Below are 26,772 nucleotides of genomic sequence, written 5' to 3' on the forward strand. Positions count from 1 at the left end.
GCACTTACTATGTGCCAGGAAAGCACCGTTCCAAGTCTTGGGTTTTTGTTTTTTTTTAATGTTTATTCTTGAGAGAGAGAGGGAGAGAGAGAGCAAGCACACAGGGGAGGGGCAGATAGAAAAGGAGACAGAGGGTCTGAAGCGGGCTCTGTGCTGATAGGCAAGAGCCCAATGTGGGGCTCAAACCCACGAACCGTGAAATCATGACCTGAGCCGAAGCTGGACACGTAACCGACTGAGCCACCCAGGGGCTCCCCCGCAAGGGTTTTGGAAATAGTAATTCATTTAATCTTTACAACAACCTCATAAGGTCCATGTGACTCTTGCTTCTATCTGACAGGTGGAGAAAAACCGGGTCAAAGAAATGTTCAATAACACCCCCAGATCCTGATGGAGCTAGGATTTGAACTCGGGCAATTTGCCTGCTGAGCCAGAGTCCCCAACCACTGCATTGTATCACTTGCTTCACGACCGATCCGGTTTCGTTTCTTCTACTTAACAGAACCGCCCGAGGTACAGCACGGCACCTGTTTTTTATTTGTGTTCATTTAGGGACTGATTCTCCCATCACCGCCCCGAGGAAAGCAGGGCAGGAGCCCGGGCCCCTGGCACTCAGCCACAGGACCTGCGCACGGTAAGACTCAACGCAGGTTTATTTGGTGAATGAAGCCCAAGTTTACTGAAGAAGAAACAAACTTCTGACCCCCAAGTCCAGTGTTCTTGTCAATATAGCCTGCTGCCTGCCTGAACGGTTGCTGTGATGTGTACATGCAACTTTCCCCCCAGTGGGGGGATGAAAACACTGCACGTGGGGCGTGGACAGTCCATCGTCCTGTGACCAAGCAGCTCCAGTAGGAACACCAACAGTTACATCCAGGGAAATCAAACAGGGCCTTGGCAGGACGGGTATATACGTTATATTATACTCATTTTCACGTGTGTTAACATACACGTAATGTTAACGTCTTTGTCTATTAAATTGTCTACATCATATATGATTAATATTTATATATATTATATTCGCCTTTTATGTATATTATATCCATTCTATTAAGATTTATCAAAAATGGAAGTTATGTCATTATTTTGATTATTTTATTAAAATAGGCACTCAGGGGGCACCTGGGTGGCTCAGTTGGTTAAGCGTCCAGCCGCAGCTCAGGTCATGATCACTTGGTTCGTGAGTTTGAGCCCGCATCAGGCTCTCTGCTGTCAGCTTGGAGCCCGCTTTAGATCCTCTGTCTGTCTCTCTGCCCATCCCTCACTCTCTCTCTCTCTCTCTCTCTCTCTGAAAAATAAATAAACATTTAAAATAAATAAATAAATAAAATACATGCTCAGGGCGCCTGGGCGGCTCAGTCACTTAAGAGTCTGACTCTTGATTTCAGCTCAGGTCATGATCTCATGGTCGTGGGATCAAGCCCCACATCAGGTTACATGCTAATTAATGATGGAGCCTGCTTGAGATTTCTCTCCCTCTGCCCCTCTCCCCTACTCATGTACTCTCTTTCTCTCTCTCAAAAAATAAAATAAAATAAGACACTCATTTTTAAAGATTCACATACACAAAGGTACAGTGTAGAAATATAACCCCTTCCCAGAGGAAACCCCTATTAATAATTTACATACATATATAGGCAAACATATATATATATATTTCTCCCAGACACTTTTCCATGCAAAAAATAGTTGTATATTATCTTATTCAAAAACAAGTTCATACTACAAAATGTATAATGATTTCTAACTTGTTTTGTTGACCGAAATGTAGAGTATGGACAGTTTCCTTTAGAGCTATATCATCATTTATAACAGAGTATTACACTGTTTATGTGCCCCCCCAATTTAATCATTCCAGTACTGTTTAACACTAGGATGTTCCAGACTTTTACTATTATAATTTTTCTTAATGTTTATTTATTTTTTGAGAGAGAGAGAGAGAGAGAGAGAGATTGAGTGGGGGAGGGGCAGAGAAAGGGAGACACAGAATCCGAAGCAGGCTCCAGGTTCCGAGCTGTCAGCACAGAACCCGACGCGGGGCTCGAACTCACGAACCGTGAGATCATGATCTGGGCCAAAGTCGGACCCTTAACTGACTGAGCCACCCAGGTGTCCCTAAACTTTTGCTATTATAAAAAATGTCACTTAAATTATTTTTTCCATTAAACAATTTCTTTAGAATAAGAGAGACTGGAATTGTAATGACTGGGTCAAACCACACCATGTGTTTTAAATACAACTCCTATATTACAAAATCACCCCCGGGGCACCTCGGTGGCTCAGTCGGTTGAGCATTCGACTTTGGCTCAGGTCATGATCTCGCAGTTCGGATGCCCGCCTGAGATTCTCTGTCTCCCTCTGTCTGTCCGTCTGCCGCTCATGCTCTGTGTCTCGCGTTGTCTCAAAAATAAGTAAACGTTAAAAAAATTTCAAAAAAAAAATTGCTGCCAGGACGTCTGAATCCATTTTAACTCTGCTGATCCCGGGTGGGTCTCCTCACATGTTTGAGCATTGGCTGGACGGTCCGGGTTGGCCTTGGCCGGGACCGCTGGGCTCTTCTCGCTTCCGCAGGGTCTCTCCTGCTCCAGCAGCTGAGGCTGGGCTTCTTCTCATGGCACAGAGGCTTCCAGAGATGGACGGGAAGTGTGCAAAGAAAGCATCTTGAAGCCCAGTCTGAGAACTGGCCTCAGGGTTATTTCTGCCGCATTGCAGTAAAGAGCGCTGACTTTCTGCACCACACGGGAGGGGTCCATAGTGGCAGTGTTCTGGGTCCCCGCGGTAAAAGGGAAACTTTCACAACGTGGGGAGCCCTTGATGTCCTTAATTTCCTTGGAGCAGGAACCCATTTCATCTCCTAAACAGAAAATAGATATAAGGTTAATGAAAAATAAACAGTTTCTAAAAAGAAGCAAACAAACAAACAAACAGTGCTGGGACAACTGGACATTTTTATGCCAAAAACTGAAAGACCTATACCTCACACTTTATATAAAAATTACCTCAATAAAGGGGTATCTGGGTGGCTCAGTCAGTTAAGCATCCCGCTCTTAACCTCAGCTCAGGTCTTGGTCTCAGGGTTGTGAGTTCAAGCCCCACGTTGGGCTCTATGCTGGCTGTGGAGGCTACTTAAAAAAAAAAAAAGGTTAAGCATCAGTCCGTTAAGCATCCGACTTCAGCTCAGGTCACTATCTCATGGTTTGTGAGTTTGAGCCCCGCATCGGGCTCTCTGCTGTCAGCACAGAGCCTGCTTTGGATCCTCTGTTTCCCCCTTCCCCATCTCTTTGGCCCTCCCCCACGCACACACACATGTACGTGCACTCTTTCTCTCTCAAAAATAAATAAATACATTTTTTTAAGTTTTTTTAATGACCTCCAAATGGATCCAAAACTAAAACATGAGGGGCACCTGGCTGGCTCAGTCGGTGGAACATGCAACTCTTGATCTCCGGTTATGAGTTCGAGACCCATGTTGGGCATAGAAATGACTTAAAATAAAATTTACAAAAATAAACTAAAACGCAAGATGTAAAACTATTAGACCTTTAGAAGAAAACACAGGAGAAATTTTTATGAACTTGGGTTAGGAAAATGGAGCAAACGTTGTTAGCCTTCCTGAGAAGGGAAGACCCAAGGGCCCTGAGAGGGGAGCCAGGAACCACAGAGAATTATTCCCGGGCCCAGAGTCCCAGCCAAGGAACCTGCACCTGGACGGCAATTTGCCTGACTGGATTCTGTAATTGCCGTGGCCCACTCATTCCTTCCTGCCTTCCGTTTGCTCCCTTTTTGAATAGGAGTATCTAGGACACTCACCCTCCGCCTGCTTTACCACCACATGTTGGGAGGGAGGGAGCAGGTGACCTGCTTCCTCCATTTTGCGAATCACAAGAACCATACTCAAGGCGCTGACCTTGAGGAACTAGACCTGTGGAGCCTCTCGCCTGGGCCACACTCGGATGACGAGATGCTGGACTTCAAGCCGGTGCAGTGATGGGATGAGACTCTTGCGGACTGGATGAGTACGTTCTGCATATGGGAGGAATATAAATAATTGGTGGCCAGAGGGCGGGCTATAGTGCTTTCAAAGGTATGTCTACACCTTCTAGGATAGCCTCCCCTCAAGATCTGGAGCTCAATGCCTCTCCCCTTGAGTGTGGGATGGATTTGGTGGCCCGCTTCTAATGAATAGAATATGGCAGAAGTGACGCAATATCACAGCCAAGGTCGAGTCAGGAGAAGACAATGGTTTCTGTCTTAGGTGAGTCCCCTTCCCCTTTGTCTCTTCACTCATTCTAAGGGAAGCCAGCTGCCATGTTATAGGGACCCTCAGGCAGCCTATGGAGAGGCCCATGTAGGAGGACTTGAGATACGCCAGCTGCTATGTGAGTCACCTTGGAAGGAGATTTTCTGAGGCCAGCTAACAGCCACACAAGTAACCTTGGGAGTAGATCATCACCCAGTCAAGCCGTGGAATGACTGCAGCCAGGACAGACAGCTCGACCGGGACTCCATGACCAACCCTGCGCCCAGGCCCCTGGCCCTCAGAAACAGTGAGACAATAAATGTTTGGTGTTTTAGGCCACTGGGTTTGGGATGATTTGTTACTCGGCACTAGAGACCTAACACAGACGGCTACCTCGAAACTGGTCATTGTGTGATTTTTATCTCTTTGTTTCCTTCTCATGACCACTGACCGGCTTTTCACATCCTGAAGACAGGAAGTAGGGAAATAAAGAGAATTCAGCACAGGTTGAAAAAGATGTATCAGTGTGGGATTGGCAAAAGCACAGAAATACAGAAAAATGGAACAGAGTAGAGTCTAGAAATAGTTCCATGTAAATACAGCCAATTGATTTTCGATAGAAGCGCAAGGGCAATTCAGTGGAGCTTTCTGTATTTTTGTTTTTCTATTGTTGCTGTAAAAGATCACCACAGACTTGGTGGCTTAAAACAACACGAATGGATTATCTTGCAGTTCTGGTGGTCAGAAGTCTGGACGTGTGTGCAAAGGTCTAAAATCAAGATCCCAGCAGGGCTGTGTTCTTCTTGATAGCTCTCAGGGAGAATCCGTTCCTTGTCTCTTCCAGCTTCTAGAGGCTACGTGCATTCCTTGGCTCATGGTCCCTTCCGGCAATGACATCACTCCAACCTCCTTCTGTCATTTTATCTCCTTCTCGGACTCTGACCCTCCTCCGTCCCTCTTACAAGGACCCTTGCAATTACACTGCAATCTCACCTGGATGATGTTTTCAACAGGTGATGCTGGAACAGCTCATGAGCAAAAAATAATGAACTTGAACCTATACCCACACCTTACACAGGAATGAACTCAAAATGGATCCTAAATCGAAATGTGGGAAATAGGGGCACCAGGGTGGCTCGGTCGGTTGAGCGTGTGTCTTCTGACTCGTGATTTGAACCCAGCTCATGATCTCACAGCCACGACATTGAACCCCGTGTCAGGCTCCACACGGGGCGTGGAGCCTATTTCAGATTCTCTCACCCTCGGGGCGCCTGAATGGCTCAGTCGGTTAAGCATTTGACTTCAGCTCAGGTCATGATCTCACAGCTTGTGAGTCCCAGCCCTACGTCAGCTGTGCTGACAGCTCGGAGCCTGGAGCCTGCTCCGGATTCCGTGTCTCCCTCTCTCTGCCCCTCTCCCCTCTGCTCATGCTCTGTCTCGTAAAAATGAATAGACATTTAAAAAAAAAAAAAAGATTCTCTCACCCTCTCTCTCTGCCCCTCCCCTATTCATGCTCTGTCTCTTAAAAATAAATAAATAAAATGTAAAAATCTAAAAAAATGTGGAAGATGAAACTTCTAAACCTTTAGAAGAAAACATAAGACAACTCTTTGTGAAGTTGGATTTAGGGAAATAGTTCTTAGATACTACATCCAAAGCACAATCCATTGTTACAAGTAGACAAAGTAGACTTTGTCACAATTAGAACATTTTACTCTGCAAAGATACTGATAAGAGAATACCTAAAGAGATAAGCTATAGAATGGGGAAAATATTTGCAAATCATATATCTGACAAAGGACTGGTTTCCCAAGTAGGTAAAGGACTCTTGAAATCCAGAAATAAGAAAAAAAACAGCCTTATTTTTTAAATGGTAAACGATTTAAACAATCACTTCACCAAATTAGATGTACAATGGCAAATAAGTACATGAAGAGATACTCACCATCACTAGTCATTAGGGAAATGCAAATCAAAACTCCAATGAAAATGAAATACTACACACCTATTAGCATGAACACAAACACACACACAAACACACCACAAAAAACCCCCAATACCAAGTGCTGGTGAGGACTCATAGTACCTGGAATTCTTATACATTGCTGGTAAGAATGCAGAATAGGACAGCCAATTTGGAAAACTCTTTGGCAATGTCTTTTTAAGTTAAACCTACACTTACCACATTTATCTAAATGAAAATCTGTGTTCACACAAAAAAAAACCTGTATTTGAATGTTTAAAGCAGCTTTATTCATAATCACCTAAACCTGGAAAAACCCAGATATCCCTCAACTGGGGAATGAACTAAAAACAAAATAAAACAGTGCACATTCACACAATGAACAACTACTCAGCCAAAAAAGACAGTAAACTGCTGATCCGTGAACAGCACAGGTGAATCTCAAATGCATTCTGCTAGGTGAAGAAAGCCAGCCTCAAACACACTCTATGTGATTCCATTTATGTGACATTCTGGAAAAGACAAAAACCTATAGGACAGAGAATATATCGGTGGTTGCCAAGAATTAAGGATTTGACTACAAAGAGATAGCTGGAGAGAATTTTCGGAGGAGCTGCTCTGAGTCCTGGTGGTTACAAAGACTCCTGGCACTTGGCATAACTCGTAGAAAATTTCTAATGTTTATTTTTTTGTTTATTTTTAAGAGATTGAGAGAGAGCGCGCGTGCAAGCAGGGGAGGGGCAGAGAGAGAATTTCAAGCAGGCTCCGTAGGGTCAGCACAGAGCCTGACGTGGGGCTCAAACTCACGAACCGTGAGATCATGACCTAAGCTAAAATCAAGAGTCGGACACTCAACCATCTGAAACACCTAGGTGCCCCTAAACAAAATAATTTTAAAAGAAGAAGAAACAGATGTATGAAGTCAAATGCCCTATGTGCCTTCATGCTAGGGAGTGGGTTCCACACGTCAAGGAACAGAAGGATAAATGGTGGATGGATGGATGGATGGATGGCTCCCTATCTGTACGCATATGATCACCTGCTCAAATTTTTAGGTTCTTCAGGTGACATTACTCAGACCTTTCGAGTGGGAGTGCAGGTGTCTTTTCTATACACCCCCCTCAGTTTATGGTACAGTGAGCTTCGGAGGTTAAATGAGATGCCAAATGTGAAAGCTCTTTATAAAGTGAAAGTGTACTATAAATACCAGCTATGTCACTGCTGAAGGGAGAAACAATCTCCATATTCATTTGTCCTGCAACAATACTGAGACTCCAGAAAGGCCACAAGCACCACTGATGAGCGCCCATAGCGTGTGTCCCTCCCAACTCACCACCTGGCAAAACGCCCCACGCAAGATTGGAAACAGAGGACGAACCCAACCTCAGCATCCTCCTCACAAGGAACGTGAAACCCAGAAAGAAATGAGATTTCCCTGCGGTCACACTGGGCGTTGGCGGGGCAGCTGGGGCCACGGGTCTCATGGTGGAATGTTCTTGACTGTATTCCATTTCAACTGGTGTGCACACAGTTCTTCCAATTCCCCAGCAGCTAAGCCCAAATAACCAGCATGATAGATCACTGAACCAGGCAAAATATTCCAGAGACATAAAAAAGGCAACAACAATTTAATGTTCCTATAAAGGAAAACATCTGTCCAAAGAAAACCGTCTAAATTTCACTGAGAATTGGAACTTTTCTTTTTGCTACAATCTGCTGGAGAGCCCTTGATTTCTCTCTGCTCTCCCATGCGAGACAACGATGACATGATTGTGGGTTATTTTACTTGGAGGGTTTCTCAGCCTCTAAATATGAGCCAACCTATGATATGATCAGAAGAATTTCTTTAAAGTATAGATTTCCAGGGCACCTGGGTGGCTCAGTTGGTTAAGTGTCCAACTCTCGGTGTTGGCTCAGGTCACGATCTCATGGTTTCATGAGTTCAAGCCCCGCATCGAGTTCTGCACTGACAGTGCAGAGCCTGCTTGGGATTCTCTCTCTCTCCCTCTCTCTCTGTCCCTCCCCCCACCGCTCTGTCTCTAAAAATAAATAAATAAACTTAAAAGTTTTTTTCAATATAAATATCCAAGGAAATAAGGGGGTTAGAGGCCCTGAAGACTTTTCTCCATAGGTCTAAGACTTGGTTTTCCCAGAGTCTAAAAGGAGACAAGCTCGCTCTACAGAAAATCTATAATGCACCTTTGTACTCCAGTCTGAGGCAAGAGAGGGAATTCTGGAAAGAAGCCGCTGCCACACGTTGACGTTTCTTTCTGGATTCGAAATCGGCATTCAAGTCGGTTTCTATAGGTTGGAAACTGCTGAAGAAAGAACACAAAAGTACCTAAAGCAAAAGCCCAAAGAGCAGTAAACAAAGAGATCCTATTCTCTCCACTCCAGAGGGCACAGAATTAAAACAAAACAAAAAGTAAATTAAAAAAAAAAAAAAAAAGAACTTGACAAGTATCTCTGGACACATAGAAAGCTCATTTTTGCGAGAACTGCATTCCAACCAGCGAAGGGCTTGTGAATCTTGGAGAATTAAAAGCAAAGTAAAAGGGCTTTGACCCTTCTCTTCACCAGGCTTCCCACTCACCACGGGAGAGAAGGCAAAAGAAAGAAAATTGCTCATGGAGATTCATCTTGATGCAAAGGTGGGTGCCTTTATTTATACCTACTGTGCCCTTCTTACAGCTGAATGGTTTACTTCCTGATGAGACACGTTTAGGGCCATCATATGCTTGAATTTACTGGCAGGTATTATACGGTAAATTATTTCTGGCTATAAAAAAGCATGCCCGATTTATGTGCATAGCAGAGCCCCGAAAGTATGACTATTACAATGTCAGTAGACAGTGTTTAAGTTCTAACAGTCTCCTGATGAGCATTTGTGAACATCACTCATTTTTAAGGAGGTAGAGAAGAGTTAGTGAATTGGCAGATGTCGGACAGAAGAAGTTTTCATTTTGCTGTCCCTATCGAATAGCCTGCTTACAACAAATTTCATCAAGCAAGCGTTTTGGGGATGCGAGAGCTGTGGTGGAGTGGCCTCTGGGGTCCGGTGGGCTCGAGGGGACACTTGGCTTTGCCTCTTTGTTGTCATAGGAGCAACTCTCTCTGGGAGCCTCAGTGTTTTCATCTGAAAAATGTGGATGACAGCAGTACCCGCCGATGTGGGGAACAAAGACAAAAAGTAGATGTAGATAAAGTTAAATTTCCTTAGAACTTGCAGCTCACTGACAAATACTTGAGGCAGGCCGAGTATAACACGTTCCCTCAGGAACTCCCAACTGTTTTCATGTTATTAAGGCTTTGCTGGAGGGAAAAACAACCTCAGCTTGACAATAGCTAGGCCTCCAGAATCCTGGGAGTCTTCTTTAGCATGTGAAAACCCTTTTGGAAATTTCCATTGTCTTTACCTCCCCCAACTCTCTAGTATATAATCAATTGCTCTGCACAAACCCAGTGCAGCTCTTTCTGCCCACGGGTCCCCATCCCCGTGCCTTAATAAAACCACCTTTTTTGCACCGAAGATGTCTCAAGAATTCTTTCTTGGCCATCGGCTGCAAACCACACCGCTGCAAATCCCCATCACCCACCATACGGTGCTATTATAAGGCTCATGGAAATTTATATTAAAAAAAAATCCTGCAGATCATCAAAGCATAGGTTGGCTTGCATTTAGAGGCAGACAATGGCTCATATTGAGAGGCTGAGAAACACTCCAAGTAAAATAACCCACAATCATGTCATTGTTGGATCGCATGGGAGAGCAGAGAGAAATCAAGGGCTCCCCCAGCAGATTGTGGCAAAAAGAAAGTTACAATTATCAGGTGATAAAAAGGAAGAAAGGAGGAATGTCCTCACCATCAAGTTATACTCCCCATCAGTATATCTCACCACTGGTGGTTCCTCCTGTCAAATGAAAACTATTCACAAAATGTCCCAGAGCGTTGTTGAGTCCGTTGATCTCTTGCTGGCAAGGGCCAAGTGTTAACAGTCAAAATTTGAGCAGTTGCCCACAGGCATTGGATTTCTTTACTCTTAGGAAGGGAACTTTACAACTATATTAATTTGGAGGTGCAATGATTGAGCTACTTCCTTCTGTCGCCTGCAAAACCCATAAGCAAATTCCAGTCCCCTTATTTGTCCCTTTCACTGGATATATTTCAAGAATTTTGATTGGAAAATGCCAGAGATAGTCCTTTAATAATTTGCATTTCCTCTTCTACAGCTGTTCTTTCCAATGGGCTTCCAATCATTTCGGTCCATATGGAGAACTCCACTCTTTCCTTATCTGACTCTAGTCTCCCATTCCTGATTGTTCCTTATTGAACCATGTCTATTGGTTTTTCTATCCCTATTGAGTTTTTTCCTCTCTGGTTATGGTAGATCGATACCATTAATGGAGAGTTCCTGTGAGAAGTAAGGCTGATTATTCATTTTCAGAAATACCAGATAAAAGGTGTGCTGTCTAATTAACAACAGGTTGACAACCTATTGGAAATACGTACTAACCTCCAACCCTCCCCGCCCCCCACGCCACCATCACAATGGAGTCCCAAACCCTTAGACACTTCGCTTCCTGGTTCTTCTTCCCCTCTCTGTTTCTTGGGAGGAACTTTTCAATGAGCATGGGCCAAAGAACAAAGGGAGGAAGGACTGAATGTCTCTGTATCACCTCAGGGAATGCACATTTGCTCTAATAAGACTACCTTTTGCCTTACATGGGCGTAGGCAACGTTTGGGTAAGGCTATAACCTCTCTAGTGCTCAGCCAATGAGGAACCAGGGGAGGGACTTGCATGCTAGGAGATAAATTGTGTGACTGCCTGGACTGGGCCTGTCCATCAGACACCCACTCTTGCCAAGAACGTTGATTAAAGCTTCACTTCACTGTGCTCCAAGTCTCTGAGTCCCTCCTTTGACTGGGTCGGTGGGCTTATTTCTAACAGTTTCCAACTATCTCAGCTGTTTTCCCAACTGTTTTGGATAAATACATTTATTCTTCCAAATGAGTGTACCCATTGTCTTCGAATAGTCACTCACACTTTAGTATAAGTGGATCTTTACCATCTATTTAGCTAATTTGCATTCATAAGAAAATATAAGATCGCAGAAGATACATAAAAGAGGAAAGTGCAGGACATAATTTTCAAATTGGAACCGCCCAGATTTGGATGATAATCTCTTTAAAAAAAATTTTTTTTTTTAATGTTTATTCATTTTTGAGAGAGAGACAGAGCGTGAGAAGGGGAAGGGCAGAGAGAGAGAGAGGGAGACACAGAATCTGAATCTGACAGCCTGAATCTGACAGGCTCCAGGTCTGTCAGCACAGAGCCTAACACCGGGCTCAAACCCATGAACTGTGAGATCATGCCCTGAGCCAAAGGCAGATGCTTAAGCGACTGAGTCACCCAGGCGCCCCATGGATGCTAATCTCTTAAAGAGGGCCTAATCTTTAGTTTTCACTTGGTCCCTTTCTGTTGTTACCATTGCTCTAGGACTTACAGGCTTGATCAGCCGTCTCCCCTTTGCCCTCTGGATTGCCTTATTTTCACTCCAGGGATGGGCTACACTGAGGCTGTTGCAGCCACCTGGCAAAAGTATCACTCTTCCCTGTCTTGCCAGCCCTTCTCTTAGGGTCTCCAATGTCATTGCTGATGACATGGCCCAGGTTTCTTTTTTCTTTTCTTTCTTTTCTCTTCCTCGCCTTTCTTTTTAAAGTAAGCTTCACACCCAGCCTGGGGCCCAACGCGGGGCTTGAACTCATGGCTCTGAGATCAAGACCTCAGCTGAGATCGAGAGTCAGACACTTAACCAGCTGAGCCACCCAGGCACCCCTCTTTCTTTTCAGCAAATGTGATGATCTATTCCAGCTCTAGATTTTTCCAAAAACAGATAGCAAAAAACCATTTTAAAAAATCATTGGCCATTTATAGGTCTTGCTCTGGGGTTCAGAAAATATGCCTGTCTCAACTATGCCCAGATCCCAGGAACAGGATCACTACCCTGACAGCTTCGCTGTTTCCAGGGCATGCCCACCACCTGGGGAAATGAGAGCTAGAGCATTCTGTTTAATAATGGAACTCTCTAAACTGATTCAAAGTCATTTTTACTGCTGTCACAGAACCAGTCCTGAAGACAGAGCATTAAAAGGGGCATTCTATTCCTTCACCATAGGCCAGTGCTAAAAAGTTCATGCAAGGCCCCTTCTAAGACTATTTCCCTTTCATTCAAATATCTAGCTGCTGCTCAAGGTCTGAGTCTCACCGTGTAATGACTATCTCTGTAGGAAAGCTATCTCCCTAACCGACATTTCAGCCTTCATTTCCCCTTCCTTTTTTAAAAAACATTTTCTTTTTAAGGGGTGCCTGGGTGGCTCCGTCGGTTAAGCACCTGACTTTGGCTCAGGTCATGATCTCACGATTCGTGGGTTTGAGCCCTGCATCGGGCACTCTGCTCTCAGCATAGAGCCCACTTTGGATCTTCTGTCTCCCTCTCTCTCTGCCCCTCCCCTGATCGCACTCTTTCTCTCAAAAATAAATAAACATTTTTTTAAAAAACTTGATTTTTAAGTAATCTCTATACCCAACGTGGGACTCAAACTCACGACCCTGACGTCAAGAGTTGCAAGCTCTACTGACTGAGCCAGCCAGGCATTCCCTTGCCTGATTGCACCAGTCTGCCTTATCTGAGGCTTTCTTCCTGTACCCAGTGAGTCAGTCTTCAGCTGCCTGGGGCTTCTACAAGGGTCAGCCCCACTCTCTTTCCATATATATTCACTGTGGCATCGTTATTTTGACAAAGTAATGAGTCATGTCCATGCTTATAAAACCCAAAGTCCATTCGTTCCATTGTCTCCAATTTGGTTCTGCTACTTCAGGGCTATATGACCTCTCTGGGCCTCAGTTTCCTTATCTGAAACTGGGGGGGGGGGGAGTGAAGACTACCTTACCTTGCCAGTGGCCTTCTGTGATTTGTAAGGAGGCCAGCACACTGACTACATATACAGGATAATAAGTACACCTATATGAACCCATCGCTTATCTAACTCACTCTACATGTCTCCATACAACATATTCTGTGCAAAATCATGGTGCTGGCAAGGTGTGCCAGCTGCTACCCTGCTGTTCCCGCTTTTCCCTCCAGCATCCCCCCAGCAATGCAACCTGACCAGCTCTATGCAGGTTACACTTCAGTTTCCAAGCCAGTCCTGAGAGGAAGTGGAAGGAACATTCTGACTTCTCAGATTAGCAGTCTCCCTCTTCTTCCCAGATCTTCTCCCTCCCCAACTCTAACCATGTGGTTCACGTGGCAAATGACTTTTTCTTACACGACCATAACCGAATGCTCTGAGACGGGCAGCTTTCTAAATTAGGCCACTTAGAGTCATTCCTGGAAGACTTAGGGACCGCAACTGAGAAAAGCCTGTCCTTCTGTCCTGGTACTAGCCCCGGGGAGGGAGGCTTGGGAGCTCTGGCAGCCATATCCCTGGCTGTGTGGACAAGGTCAATGTGCAGGAGTAGAGAATCAAGCCAACAGATTTGAGAGTTGGAGAGAAGACCTCTGTGCATAAAGATGTCCTCAGATCCCTGTACATGTCTGCTCCTCCTGAAGCCTGGCTGTTGAACCCATGCTTTGTGGCCCAAGCTCCCCCCCACATTGTTCCAGGTGGGGTTCTGTGCTTGAAACCAAGAGACACCCAACATGAAAAGGGGAAAGCTTATCCATTCAGTCACGTGTGTCCCAAGAGAGTTATTCCTTCCTGATGCTCCCCTGGCCTTGATTCTGTATTGACCCCTAGGCCCTCGCCGATCTGCTGGCACATTCTGTCTACCACCTCGGTCTACCGACGAAGTAATCATCGTAGTTATTTCTCAAGGGTCTCTGACAAAGTAAGCATTTTACGTCTGTGACTGCTCCTCATTATGCTAAGTTATAATCTCTGTGTAAAATCATGACTCAGGTGCAAGCACATGTGAAATGAACACGTCAAAAGTTTTATTCAACCCATTAATTAAGAGGAAACCAGTAAGATGTTAAAACTGGTTCCAATAACAACTGGAATTATAAACATTTATATTCCCTGCCAGACAAGATCAACTGGCATTCCTATGAACAGGAATCGTTTGCATTACTGCAAATAGGACATGTTACCATTGGTTTTCTCAGCTTAATTTCTATCCTTAGAGGGTTGTTTTAAAAAAAGCCTAGGCAACAGCAAGTGAAATGTGCCCACCCCTATGGAATCATAAGACCGTCTACACAAAGACCAGCACTCACCTTAAGGACAGCCAGTAATCTCTGTTGTCCATTTCCAACTCTTGGACAATCTTTTTTGACAATTACAACCTTGTAAGAGAGAGCGGATTATACTCAATGAAACCCCGTCGTCACTTTGGAGATGAGGAAATTGAAGGTCATAGAAGTAAGAAACCTATCCTGATCACAAGCTTTAGTAAAACGGCAAGCTGGGCTTCGGACATCGCTGGGACTCCAAGATCTTGACCTAAACCATCCAATTTGGGTAGAGCCGTGGGCACACTTCCTGCCTCACGCTAGTCTCGCTAGGGGGATGGATCACTCACTCACTCATTCACCCATTTCACAGATGCTGCTCTTAGTAGGTGCTGTGACGAACTGCCATCTTAACTTAATCAGCCTGAGACCACCAGGAACAAACCTCAGTGTGATGAAGTCAAGTTCATTGACATATTGCCGAGGAACTGCACACCAGGGCAACCGCAGGGTGTCCACCAAATAAAGGAAAAGACAGGGCTAGAGACTGGGAGGAAGGGAGGAGTTTAGGTTGAACGTAAACAAAGCAGTATTTTGATAACTCAGGGCAAAGCAAGGCTGTGCATAAAGGCATCATAAGAAGTCCTGGACTATGAAATGGACCGAGGGACCCGTTTCCTTGGAAACAATAAAGTTACAATAGCTCTGGAATCTTGCAGGGAAACCTCTGATCCGAAGCTTGGCACCTGGGTTACAAATGGAGGCTATCTCCCTATGTCAATGACTTTGACCCCTCAGGGCAAGAGTGGGATGTTTCCTTTTTTTAAAAAAATTGTTTATTATAATTGACATATTACATTGTGTGAATTTAAGGTAGACAACGTGTTTGTTGATTTGTACATCTATACATTGCAGTATGATTACCCCCCCCATAGCTTTAGCTAACACCTTTATCACTTCACATAATTATCGTTCCTTTTTTAAAAAAATTTTTTTTAACATTTATTTATTATTGAGAGACAGAGAGAGACAAAGCATGAGCATGTGAGGGGCAGAGAGAGGAGGAGACACAGAATCCGAAGCAGGCTCCAGGCTCTGAGCTGTCAGCACAGAGCCCAACACAGGGCTCGGACCCACAAAACGCGAGATCATGACCCGAGCTGAAGTCAGACGCTCAACTGACGCCCCTATTATCGTTCCTTTTTTGAAGTGCATGTTTCATTCTTACTAACACAATTCCAAACAGCAAAGCTTCTGATGTTCTGTGATCTCAGAGAAAAGTTTCTCCATGAGTAAGAAAGCAGTACTCACTCCAAGAAGGGATTTTTGAGATACTTTACAGGCGCAGTGTCCCTGAGAGAAATATTTATTGTTAACTTTGGAACTCATATTTTTTTCTGCGTCTTTTATTCCAGCCTGATGAATGGCCAGGCAAATTTTGAAAGTCCAACCTAATTTTTACTTTCTCACGTCTCAGTGGAAGAGACAAATGGGTCATTACAACACAGTGTGAGAAGGTACTATATTAGGGGGTTTAATTTAGACTTAACTGGTTAGGTGAAGGAAGGCTGCCTGTAGGAGGCAGACCTCCCTGCTGGGAAAAGCAGAAGTTAGCTAAAGGAAGGTGTGGAAGAGGGTTACAGTACAGCAAGGACACAGGCAAACACAATGAGGGAGAGGGGAGAAATTGGAGGAATTCCAAGTATTGGGGAGGGTGAATCAACAGAGTGTCTGGAACCCGGGGCGGGGAGAACAGCAACTGATACCAGGACTCCCCCACATCCGGGTGGAAAGCACTGGTCCCCTTGGAGCACGTGTCCTTGTCCAGGGAACAGTTCTTTGAGCGGACTTCCTGTGTACGTACAAATGAAAGGCAAGCAGCCCCACAGGGGGAGAGTGCCAAGGGGAATCCCATTCGGGCCGCCATCTCCCAGGGCACCTGCTTATTTAGCAAAGCCGATTCCAGCAGAGCAAACAGTTGTAGACTTTCCCTCGAGCTTTTCTCTCCTATTTCCTGAGATTATTCAGGAGAACCAGGCTGGCCTTCAACCAAAGCTGTGTTGCGGGAAAGGACAGCGAGACTCTAGAGATCAAACTGCCACAAAGAAATGGGGTGGCCTTCAAGGAGAGAACCTGATTGGACCAAGGCTTGTATCATTCCGGGTCCTGGTAGAGAATGCATGCCACATTGAAGCAGGCTAATTCTCCACTGGCCGAACCCAATCAGAAGCGGAGGGCAAGGAGGCCCGGTGTTGCTTTCCCAAGAGGTCAGCCTGCCAGGGCGTGAAGCAGGGTGGAGAAGGGAAAACAGTGGATCTGGAGGGACAGAGTGGAAACTCCCCGCACAGGGGTTACTGCTGAGAGGGCTTTGTGGCCTGTTCACGCTGGCAGGGTGGTTGTTCTCTGCCAGACTGCTGAGTTTGGGAAACGGCGATAAAAGGAGCTGTGACTTACAGCAGAGCAGGGAGGAGCACGCCCGACGACGACGGACCTGGCGACTGCAACCAATTGCCAACTCAGGAGACGGGCACGAGAGCACATTTTAAATTCTTTCCGTACTTAGTTTTCACTTCAACTACTTTGTTTGCAGTCATTTATTATTGACATTTAAAAACTAAAAGGAGCGACCGTGGTTGTACCCCTCGTCAAAGAAGTACATCTTATCACTTAAAGTGACAAAAGCAAGGGGCCAGGTCTCTGACCGTGGAGCAGATGTGGAAGGACCTGAATGTCACGTAGACACTTTATCCAGAGAGCAATGCGGACCCACAGGAGAGCCTCAAGCAGGGAGCAGCATATTTTACTGGTCTGCTGTTGCTGGATTATTGCAGTGATAGGCAAATTCCTGCCCTCTCACTTATCCAACCAGGAAGGATTACACGTTAATTCCATTGTCTGCGGACTTTCCCACCTAAATAGAGAGGGCAACCAGAGAACGCTGGGAACCAAGAGGAAAAGGTGAGGAGCCAGTGAGGGGAGACAGAAAACAAGGGCAAAAACAACTACTTGCTTTTTAATCTTGAGCCTTGGGAATAAATATGCAGTAGGAGAATTAGAAAAGCTTGTTTCTAGGGCTGCCTGGGTGGCTCAGTCGGTTAAGTGCCCGACTTCGGCTCAGGTCATGATCTCACAGTCCATGAGTTCGAGCCCCGCATTGGGCTCTGTGCTGATAGCTCAGAGCCTGGAGTCTGCTTTGGATTCTGTCTCTCTGTCTCTCTCTCTCTCTCTCTGCCCCTCCTCCGTTCATGCTCTGTCTCTCTCTGTCTCTCAAAAATAATAAATCAATGTTAAAAAATTAAAAAGAAAAAGAAAGTCTTGTTTCTAGGCATCACATTCTTTGGTTCTTCTACGTTGCTAAGCTTTTGAAGAATGTGTAAGTTGGTTTTCAGAGGGCTCAAGCTTTCATTCAGCAAAATGATTTATACCCTGCTCTGTGCCAGATATACCGAAAGAACAACGGAGAAGAAAGCATGGGTGCTGCTCTTGAGAGCCACACAGACTTGCAGAGCAATAGGTACATGAACAATTCATTCAAATTGTGTGTTGAGCCCCTAGAACGATGCAGGATACACACACACACACACACACACACACACACACACACACACGATAGCTAGAATTTTTTTTTTTAATTTTAACGTTTATTTATTTTTGAGACAGAGAGAGACAAAGCATGAATGAGGGAGGGTCAGAGAGAGAGGGAGACACAGAATCTGAAACAGGCTCCAGGCTCTGAGCGGTCAGCACAGAGCCCGACGCGGGGCTCGAACTCCCGGACTGCAAGATCGTGACCTGAGCCGAAGTCGGACACTCAACCGACTGAGCCACCCAGGTGCCCCACAATAGCTAGAATTTTAAAAATGTGTTTGTTTTTAGAAAGCAGGTGCAGAAAATTGAGTTAATTTTACTCCTCGCTTTTACCCACAGCGCCTACCATCATCAGTCTTCTGGGTTTTTTCTCCCATTCAGTTCCCACCCCTATACTTCTCCCTCCTTGTAGACACCCACTTTAATGGACTTGATAAGTACTCTTGCATATGTTGGTATCCTTGTAAGAATATACGGAGGTCATATCATTATGGCCACATAATGATGTTAGGAAGCCACAGATCTTAATCTGCTTCTTTCAGCCAACGCTCTGATTTTAAGATCTATCTGTGGCACACATGCATACCTAATTCATAGCACCTAACTGCTGGAAAGTATTTCATAGGTTGTATCTAGTCCATAGCACATGTTCCATTCCTCTGTCGATGAAAGCCTGGTTGTCTGCAACTTTCCCACCACCACACGAGGGCTGAGATGCACGCCCATGGACCTGTCCCTTCAGGGGTTGTGAGCAAGTTTCTCTGGCATATTTACTTACCCAGGAGCAGGCTGGATGGGTCGTGGGGTATACGCAAGGTTCCTGAATACTGGCAAACTGCTTTCCAGAGACCTACACTTGGTATTGTCTGACTCTCTCCCCTGATGTTTGCCAGCTTAGTAGCTCTAAAGTGGTTATTTCATTTTATTTTGCATGTCTTAGTCACCTAATGAAGTCGAGCTAGCCATTTAGATATTCCCTACGAATAACCTTTGTGCATTTTTCTATTGGATCTATTTTATAATCTAGATATTATTTGTGTCACTCTTTAAAAAGGTTATTTATTTATTTAGAGCACACATGAGTAGGGGAGGGGCAGGGAGACAGGGAGAGAGAGAATCTCCATGCCCAGCACAGAGCCTGACACAGGGCTTGATCTTACAACTGTGAGATCATGACCTGAGCCAAAACCAAGAGTTGGATGCTTAACCAACTGAGCCACCCGGGATCATTTTGTGTCATTTTTTAATGATGTAAAAATCTCCCTATCTGCAACCCAATTGTCAACTTTATCTATTGTGTTTACTTAAAATAAATTCCCTTTTTTTAAGTTTTTATTTAAATTCTAGTGAACATACAGCGTAATATTAGTTTCAGATGTACAATGTAATGATTCAACACTTCCACACAGCACCCAGTGCTCATCCCGACAAGTGCACTCCTTAATCCCCATTGCCTATTTATTTTATTATTTTTTTTAATTTTTTTAAATGTTTTTATTTATTTTTGAGACAGAGAGAGACTGAGCATGAGCAGGAGAGGGGCAGAGAGAGAGAGGGAGACACAGCATCCGAAGCAGGCTCCAGGCTCTGAGCTGTCAGCACAGAGCCCGATGCGGGGCTCGAACTCACAGACTGTGAGATCATGACCTGAGCTGAAGTCGGACGCTTAACCGACTGAGCCACCCAGGCGCCCCCCCATTGCCTATGTAAAATAAACTCTTAATCTAAATGAAATATAATCCATTAACTATTTTGCCTTGTGGTTGGTGTGGTCTTGCTTAAGGAATCTTTCAACCCCTCATCACAAAGACACTCTCCGACATTTTCTTCTTTTAACTTGATAGTTTTATCTTTCCTTAGGAATTTAGTCCATCTATAGTTGGTGTGGTGCCAACTTGATCATCTTTCCTATACACAAAGGTTTATTTCCAAGTTCTCTGCTCTATCCCATTGGGCTAGTCTATTCACCCACAATTACCATACTGCTTTTGTTACTATTGCCTTATAGTATCTGTTGATATCTGGGAAGGTGAGTTTTCCTTGTTCGCTCTTCTTTATTTCAAGATGAATCTAGATATTCCTGGACATGCATCCTTTCTTAGACATTTTGTTTATTTTTTATTATTTTTTAAAGTTTATTTCTTTATTTTGAGAGAGTGAGAAAGCATGAGTCAGAGAGGGGCAGAGAAAGAGGGAGAGAGAGAGGATCCCAAGCAGGCTCCGTGCTGTCAGCGCAGAGCCCGACGCAGGGCTTGAACTCACGAAACGTGAGACGGTGACCTGAGCCGAAGTCGGATGCTTAACTCACTGAGCCACCCAGGCGTCCCTTTTCTTGGACATTTTAGAAGATGGTAGAGATCCCAAAAAATCTGGCTGGAATATTTCTTGGAGTGCATTGGATACATGTTCACAAATTGAAAGAATTAATATTCTTTTTTTTTAATTATTAAAATATTTTAATTTGGGGGTGCCTAGGTGGCTCAGTCAGTTGAGCATCCGACTTTGGGTCAGGTTATGATCTCGCAGTTCGTGAGTTTGAGCCCCACGTCAGGCTCTGTCCTGACAGCTCAGAGTCTGGAGCCTGCTTCGGAGTCTGTGTCTCCCTCTCTCTCTCTGCCCCTACCCCACTCATGCTCTGTCTCTGTCTCAAAAATAAATAAACATTAAAAAATATTTTAAAAAATTTTTAATTTTAATTTATTTTTGAGAGAGGGAAAGAGAGCATGAGCAGGAGAGGGACAGAGAGAGAGGGAGACAGAGGATCCGAAGCAGGCTCCACACTGACAGCAACGAGCCAATGCAGGGCTTGAACTCAACAAACTGTAAGATCATGACCTGAGCTGAAGTTGGATACTTAACCAATGGAGCCACCCAGGGTGCCCCGGAAGAATTAATATTCTTAAATTGTCCATGCTACTCAAAGCAATTTACAGACTCCATGCAATCCCTGTCAAACTACTGATGGTATTTTTCACAGAACGAGAACAAATAATCCTAAAATGTGTATGGAATCACAAAAGACCTTGAACAGCCAAAACAGTCTTGAGAAAGAGGAACAAAGCTGGAAGCATCACAATCCTAGATTTAAAGATACACTACAAAGCTGTCGTAGGCAAGACAGTACGGCACTGGCACAAAAATAGACACGCAGATCAATGTCACAGATTAGGTAGCCCAGACATAAACCCACTTTTACATGGTGGGTTTAATCTACAACAAAGGAAGCAAGAACATACTATGGGGAGGAGACAGTTTCTTCAATCCATGGTTCTGAGAAAACTGGACCACTTTCTTACACTGTGAGCATACAAAAAAAACACAAAAAACAACCTTCCAACTAGATTAAAGACCTACACATGAGACCTGAAACCATAAAATTCTTAGAAGAAAACATAGGTAGTAATCTCTCAGACATCAGCCCTAGCAACATTTTTCTACGTATGTCTCCTGAGGCAAGAGAAACAAAAGCAAAAATAAACTATTGGGAATTCATCAAAATAAGAAGCTTTTGCACAGTGAGGGAAACCATCAACGAAACAAAAAGGCAACCTACCGAATGGGAGAAGATATTGCAAATGATATATCCAAATCCGGGTTCATATCCAAAATATATAAAGAACTTATACAACTCAAAAGAAAATCCCCCAAATAATCTAATTTAAAAATGGACAGAGGGGGGCACCTGGCTGGCTCAGTCGGTTAAGCGTCCAACACTCGATTTCAGCTCAAGTCATGATCTCACAGTGGTGACATGGGGCCTTGAGCTGGGCTCCACACCGAGCACGGAGCCTGCGTGGGATTCTCCCTCTCCCTCTCTCTCTCTGCCCCTCCCCCACCCATGCGTGTGCATCAATGCACACTCTCTCTCTCAAAATAAATAAACATTTAAAAAAATGGACGAAGGACCTGAACAGACACGTCTCCGAAGAAGACATGCTGATGGCCAACAGGCATGTGACAGGGCGCTCAACATCACTAATCATCGGGGAAGTGAAAATCAAAACCACATTGAGCTATCATCTCACACCGACTGGGATGGCTAGAATAACAAAGACAAGAAACAACAAGTGTTGGCGAAGATGTAGAGAAAAGGGAGTCTTTGTGCAGTGCAAAGTGGTGCACTCACTGTGGAAAATAGTATGGAGGTCCCTCAAAAAATTAAACGTAGAAATGCCATATAATCCCGTAATTCCACGACTATTTATGAAAGAAAACAAAAATACTAATTCCAAAAGAGAATGCACCCCTTCGTGTACTGCAGCATTATTTACAAGAGCCAAGATGAAGAAGCAACCCACGTGTCCATCAATAGATGAATGGATAGAGAAGATGTAAAATATATACACAATGGCATGCTACTCAGCCACAAAAAAGAACGTGATCTTGCCATTTTCAACAACATGGATAAACCTAGAGGGTATTATGTTGAGTGAAATAACTCAGATGGAGAAAGACAAGTACCACTTGATTTTATTTATACGTGGAATCTAAAAAACAAAAACCCCAACAAATCCAGAAACAAACCCATAAATAACAGAGAACAAACTGGAGGGATGGGTAAAATGGGTGAAGGGGAATGGGAGGTACAGGCCTCCGGTTATGGAATGAACAAGTCTTGGGGAAGAATGGCACAGCACAGGGAATATATACAGTCGATGATACTATGATAGCGTTGTTTGGTGACAGATGGTAGCTACATTTGTGGTGAGCACAGCATAACATGTAGAGTTGTGGAATCCCTACGTTGCACACCTGAAACTAATGTATCGTGTGTCAATCACACTTCGATAAAAAAAAAAAAAAAAAAAAGGAAAGGAAAAGATAGTTCTTCCTTTGTACAAGAGGCTTTCTGTGGGCCTTGGATATAGAGGCTTCTAGTTGTTCACCCTAATCTGGCCTTCCGGTCTCCCCAGTGCATTTTTTCCTAGAAAATGATACCAGAGCTAAAGCTTACGTGCCAACACTCTAGTGGGGAGACAAGCAACCCTAGGGAAGCGAAAGTCAAGGAAGTGAGGTAGGAGAAGGGGGGAGTGATCGAGGAATGCTTCACCACAGCGGCTGCTCAGATTTTGCAGCTTGCTTCCAGAGGGAAGGTTTGAAACGACCGGGGCACAAAGCAGTCTGATAGGGTTGAGGAGGGGGCACTGTTTCTGCTGGTATCCTGCCATGTCCTCTCTCCCAGTGCTGGAGGTCAGCCCGGGATGCCTTACCCCCTTCGCGTTTGGATTCATCCCTCAGCCCCCTCAGTAGCTCCTAGGAAACCAGCCAACGTGGCCCATATACATGTAGGGACTCCTTGGAGCATGGAAGCAGCCCTACCGAGCATGACTTCAAAAAATTCCGGGTCATGACTCACCATGACTCACTCAGGTCCTCTCTTTTCACCTCTAGGTCTTGAAGGTCCCGGGAATGACGTGAGCTGTCGCCAAGGGTACCCTTGCAAATGACTAAGGTGGGCCTAGCCCAGCAGCCCTGGAATGGTGCATAATGGTTGATGTACACATGGCAGCTGAGTTAGGGCTTGGCCCACTTCCTAGACTTGCTTGCAGTTTGATGAGGCCACGTGTCTAAACGAACATCCCTGGAATGTGAAATATGAGTCATTCTGGGTCTGGGACTTAAGGCAATGCTCATGCCTCCTTCGTGATGTCTTTTCTCCTAACAGCTGGAACCTGGTCATGGCAGCCACCTAGCTTCCACAGAAGACAATGACATCCCTATGGAATGGCAGAACTGTAACGTGGAAGAAACTTGGAACCCTGGGTGACGACACGGAACAGAGCCGTCCATCCCCCTGACCTGTGCTGCTCACAGTGAGATGGTTAAGTGAGAAAGAAAAAAGCTGTTTGTTTTTTAATATTTATTTATTTTTGAGAGACAGAGTGCAAGCTGGGGAGAGGCAGAGAGAGGGGGGACAGAGAACCTGAAGCTGTGCTGTCAGCACAGAGCCCAATGCAGGACTCGAACCCACAAACCGTGAGATGATGACCTGAGCTGAAGCTGGACGTTTAACCGGCTGAACCACCCAGGTGCCCTGAGAGAAGTTGTTTTTTAAACCACTTTTTCTTGTAGCAGTTCACTGTACCCTAACTAATATAATTATAGCCTTTATCAAAATAAAATCACCATCTATTCCTAGTTTTCTCAGAGTTTTTATCATAGGAGTTGTTTAATCTGATTAAATGTGGTTTTTTTTTCTGTATTATGATATTTAGTGATTTTTCTCCTATAGCCCATTAATAGAGTCAGTTGCATACAGAGATTTTCCAATGTTGAAGCATCCTTGCATTATGCATGTGTATATGTGCAGTGTAGATATAAACAGACCCACACACACACACAGACCCACACGCACACACGCACACACACACACAGAGTTAGATTTAGTTGACTAATATTTAATTCAGAATTTTTTCTGAATTAGTCAAGCTTTAACTGCACGTAGGAAATCATGTAAACAGAAAGGGCTTAAATATAGGGAACTGGGTGCTTATAAAGTCATTAACAGGGATGGAGAAGCAAACTCTAGGCTGAGACCCTGGAATAGACGTTCAGAGCAGATCAGAGAGCTGTTACCACTGCCATGGATGCGGAGGGAGGACGGAGAGCTGGCCGCCAGACCTCTCCTGGGGCCGCGATCCACACAGCAAGAAGCTGCTGTCACCGTCACAGCGGTCTCTTGACGCCACAAAGCTAGTGGCTGGACCCTAGAATACGAGCTAGTGACTAGTGACCTCAATGCTGCACCAGGAACGTCACCATGACCACGCTAGGCAAAGCAAGAGCAAGAGCGTAGGAAGAGGGCCTGCCCCACACTTGGCGCTTTGACATTTCGTTCAAGCACATCTAACCGGTGGAGCTTCATCACACCAAGGACGCCAGCCACGAAGGAGACTAAAAAGGGTTGTATTTCATGTTCTGGATTTTGCAGTATGGGTGGGCGTACGGGGAGGCTGTTGGAATGGATAGTGAGCGTTAATTGGCAACCGTGTTGGCCCAGACGCACTGGATGACACTGCAGTAAGAATCCCCCAAATCACAATGGCTTAAAATAGCAAAGGTTTAAGTTTCCACATATGCTATCTGTCTCTCACAAGTCAGCAGGATGCCATTCTGCTCGTCGTAGTCATTCAGAGACCCAGGCGGGGGGCAACTGCCATCTCACGCATTGCTGGCCGCCACGACAAAGGCGAAGAGACCCTAAGGGGTCTCAGACCAGCCATGAAATGCACCAGCCTAGAAGTAATGCACCATGGAAAATCATAAATCACTGGTCAGAATTTAAGAGCCCCCCCCCCACCAAGCTCAAGCGGGCTAAAAAATGCAATACCACTACACTCCCAGAAAGTTGGGGGAGGACTGGAAAATATCAGAACTACCACAATTATATCTACACAGAACTAGAAATGTCCTCTCTCCTAGTCTCCTGATACAGATTTGGAATCAAGTTTATACTAGACTCAGAAGATGAGTCAAGCAGATTTTCTTATTTTTCCATTCTCTGGAACAACTTGTATAAAATGAGAATTGAATACTCCTTGAGAGATTGGAGGAATACATTCATAAAGCCATCTGGGCCTGTGATTTTTAACGTGCAAAGGAGGAGATCTTCAAGATACTTTTTCTCAAGATATCCGTACGTCTGTTCAAGGTTCCTGCTTCTCCAGTTAATTTTTGCCTTCTATATTTTTATATACTTTTATTGTGTGTTTAAATCTCTGTTTTCTTTGATTTCCTTCTTTTCACTTTGGAATTTGTTTATTTACATGTTTTCTCCCTTTCTCAGTCTTTCTAGGGGTTTGTCTATCTAATTATTTATATTGGTGAAACACTAGCTATGTTAAAATACTCTTCTGGTTTTGTTATTATTCACTATTTCACTGATTTTTATCTTTATTTATTACCTCATTTTGATTCATTTTTTCATGTTTATTTTGTTCTTTACGTTGATTCCTGAATTGAGGGGGTAGGCCACTTGGCTCTGGTCTTTATTGTTTTATGATAGACATATTTAAAGCTATAAAGTCAAAGACACACATTCTGTCATACAGTACATGAATCCGTGTGGAAATAAAATATTCTCCTTAGGCCTGATGAAGTCTTTTTTTTTTTAATTTTTTTTAACGTTTATTCATTTTTGAGAGACAGAAAATGAGGAGGGGAGGAGCAGAGAAAGAGGGAGACACAGAATCTGAAGCAGGCTCCAGGCTCCGAGCTGTCAGCACAGAACCCAATGCGGGGCTCAGACTCGTGAACGGCAAGATCATGACCTGAGCCCAAGTCGGACGCTTAACCGACTGAGCCGCCCAGGCGATCCCTGATGAAGTATTTTGTATGTCTGTATCCTTTGCCTCTGATATTCCATTTCTTGGGATCTGTCCCACAAATATGATTGTACAGTGGGTGAAGCTACATATACGGGCTATTTCTTATACCTCCTATTCATAATAGTGGAAACACCCTAAGCGTCCACCATTCAGAGAACTGTGTTTGTTTCCTGTGGCTGCTGTAACAAATGACCACATACCTGGTGGCTTAAAAGAATGCAAGTTTCTTCCTTCACAGTCCTTGAAGCCAGAAGACTGAAATCAATATCACTGGTCTGAAATCAAGTGTCAGCAAGGCTGTACTTCCTGTGGAGGCTCCAGAAGAGAACCCGGGCCTGGCGTCTTCCAGCTTCTGAATGACTGCTGGTATTTGCTGGCCTGTGGCTGCAACACTCCAATCCCTGCCTCTGTTTTCAC

At 44.5% G+C, this 26,772-nt stretch overlaps 1 long non-coding RNA gene across 1 annotated transcript in view; it reads right to left on the reverse strand.

Moving 5' to 3' along the window:
- Positions 1 to 635: 635 nt before the first annotated feature.
- Positions 636 to 26,772, reverse strand: part of LOC109251358 (uncharacterized) — a 35,475-nt gene continuing 9,338 nt past the window's right edge. Inside the window, exons 2-3 of the long non-coding RNA XR_002073480.2 lie at positions 3,908 to 4,023; positions 636 to 2,854 (exon numbers count right to left, since the gene is read on the reverse strand). This is a non-coding gene — a long non-coding RNA (uncharacterized LOC109251358). The remainder of the gene's footprint in view (positions 2,855 to 3,907; positions 4,024 to 26,772) is intronic.

This window comes from Panthera pardus, unplaced genomic scaffold (assembly GCF_024362965.1).
Source record: "Panthera pardus isolate Hobbes unplaced genomic scaffold, ASM2436296v1 HiC_scaffold_16, whole genome shotgun sequence".
In the NCBI taxonomy this organism is placed as follows: Eukaryota; Metazoa; Chordata; class Mammalia; order Carnivora; family Felidae; genus Panthera; species Panthera pardus.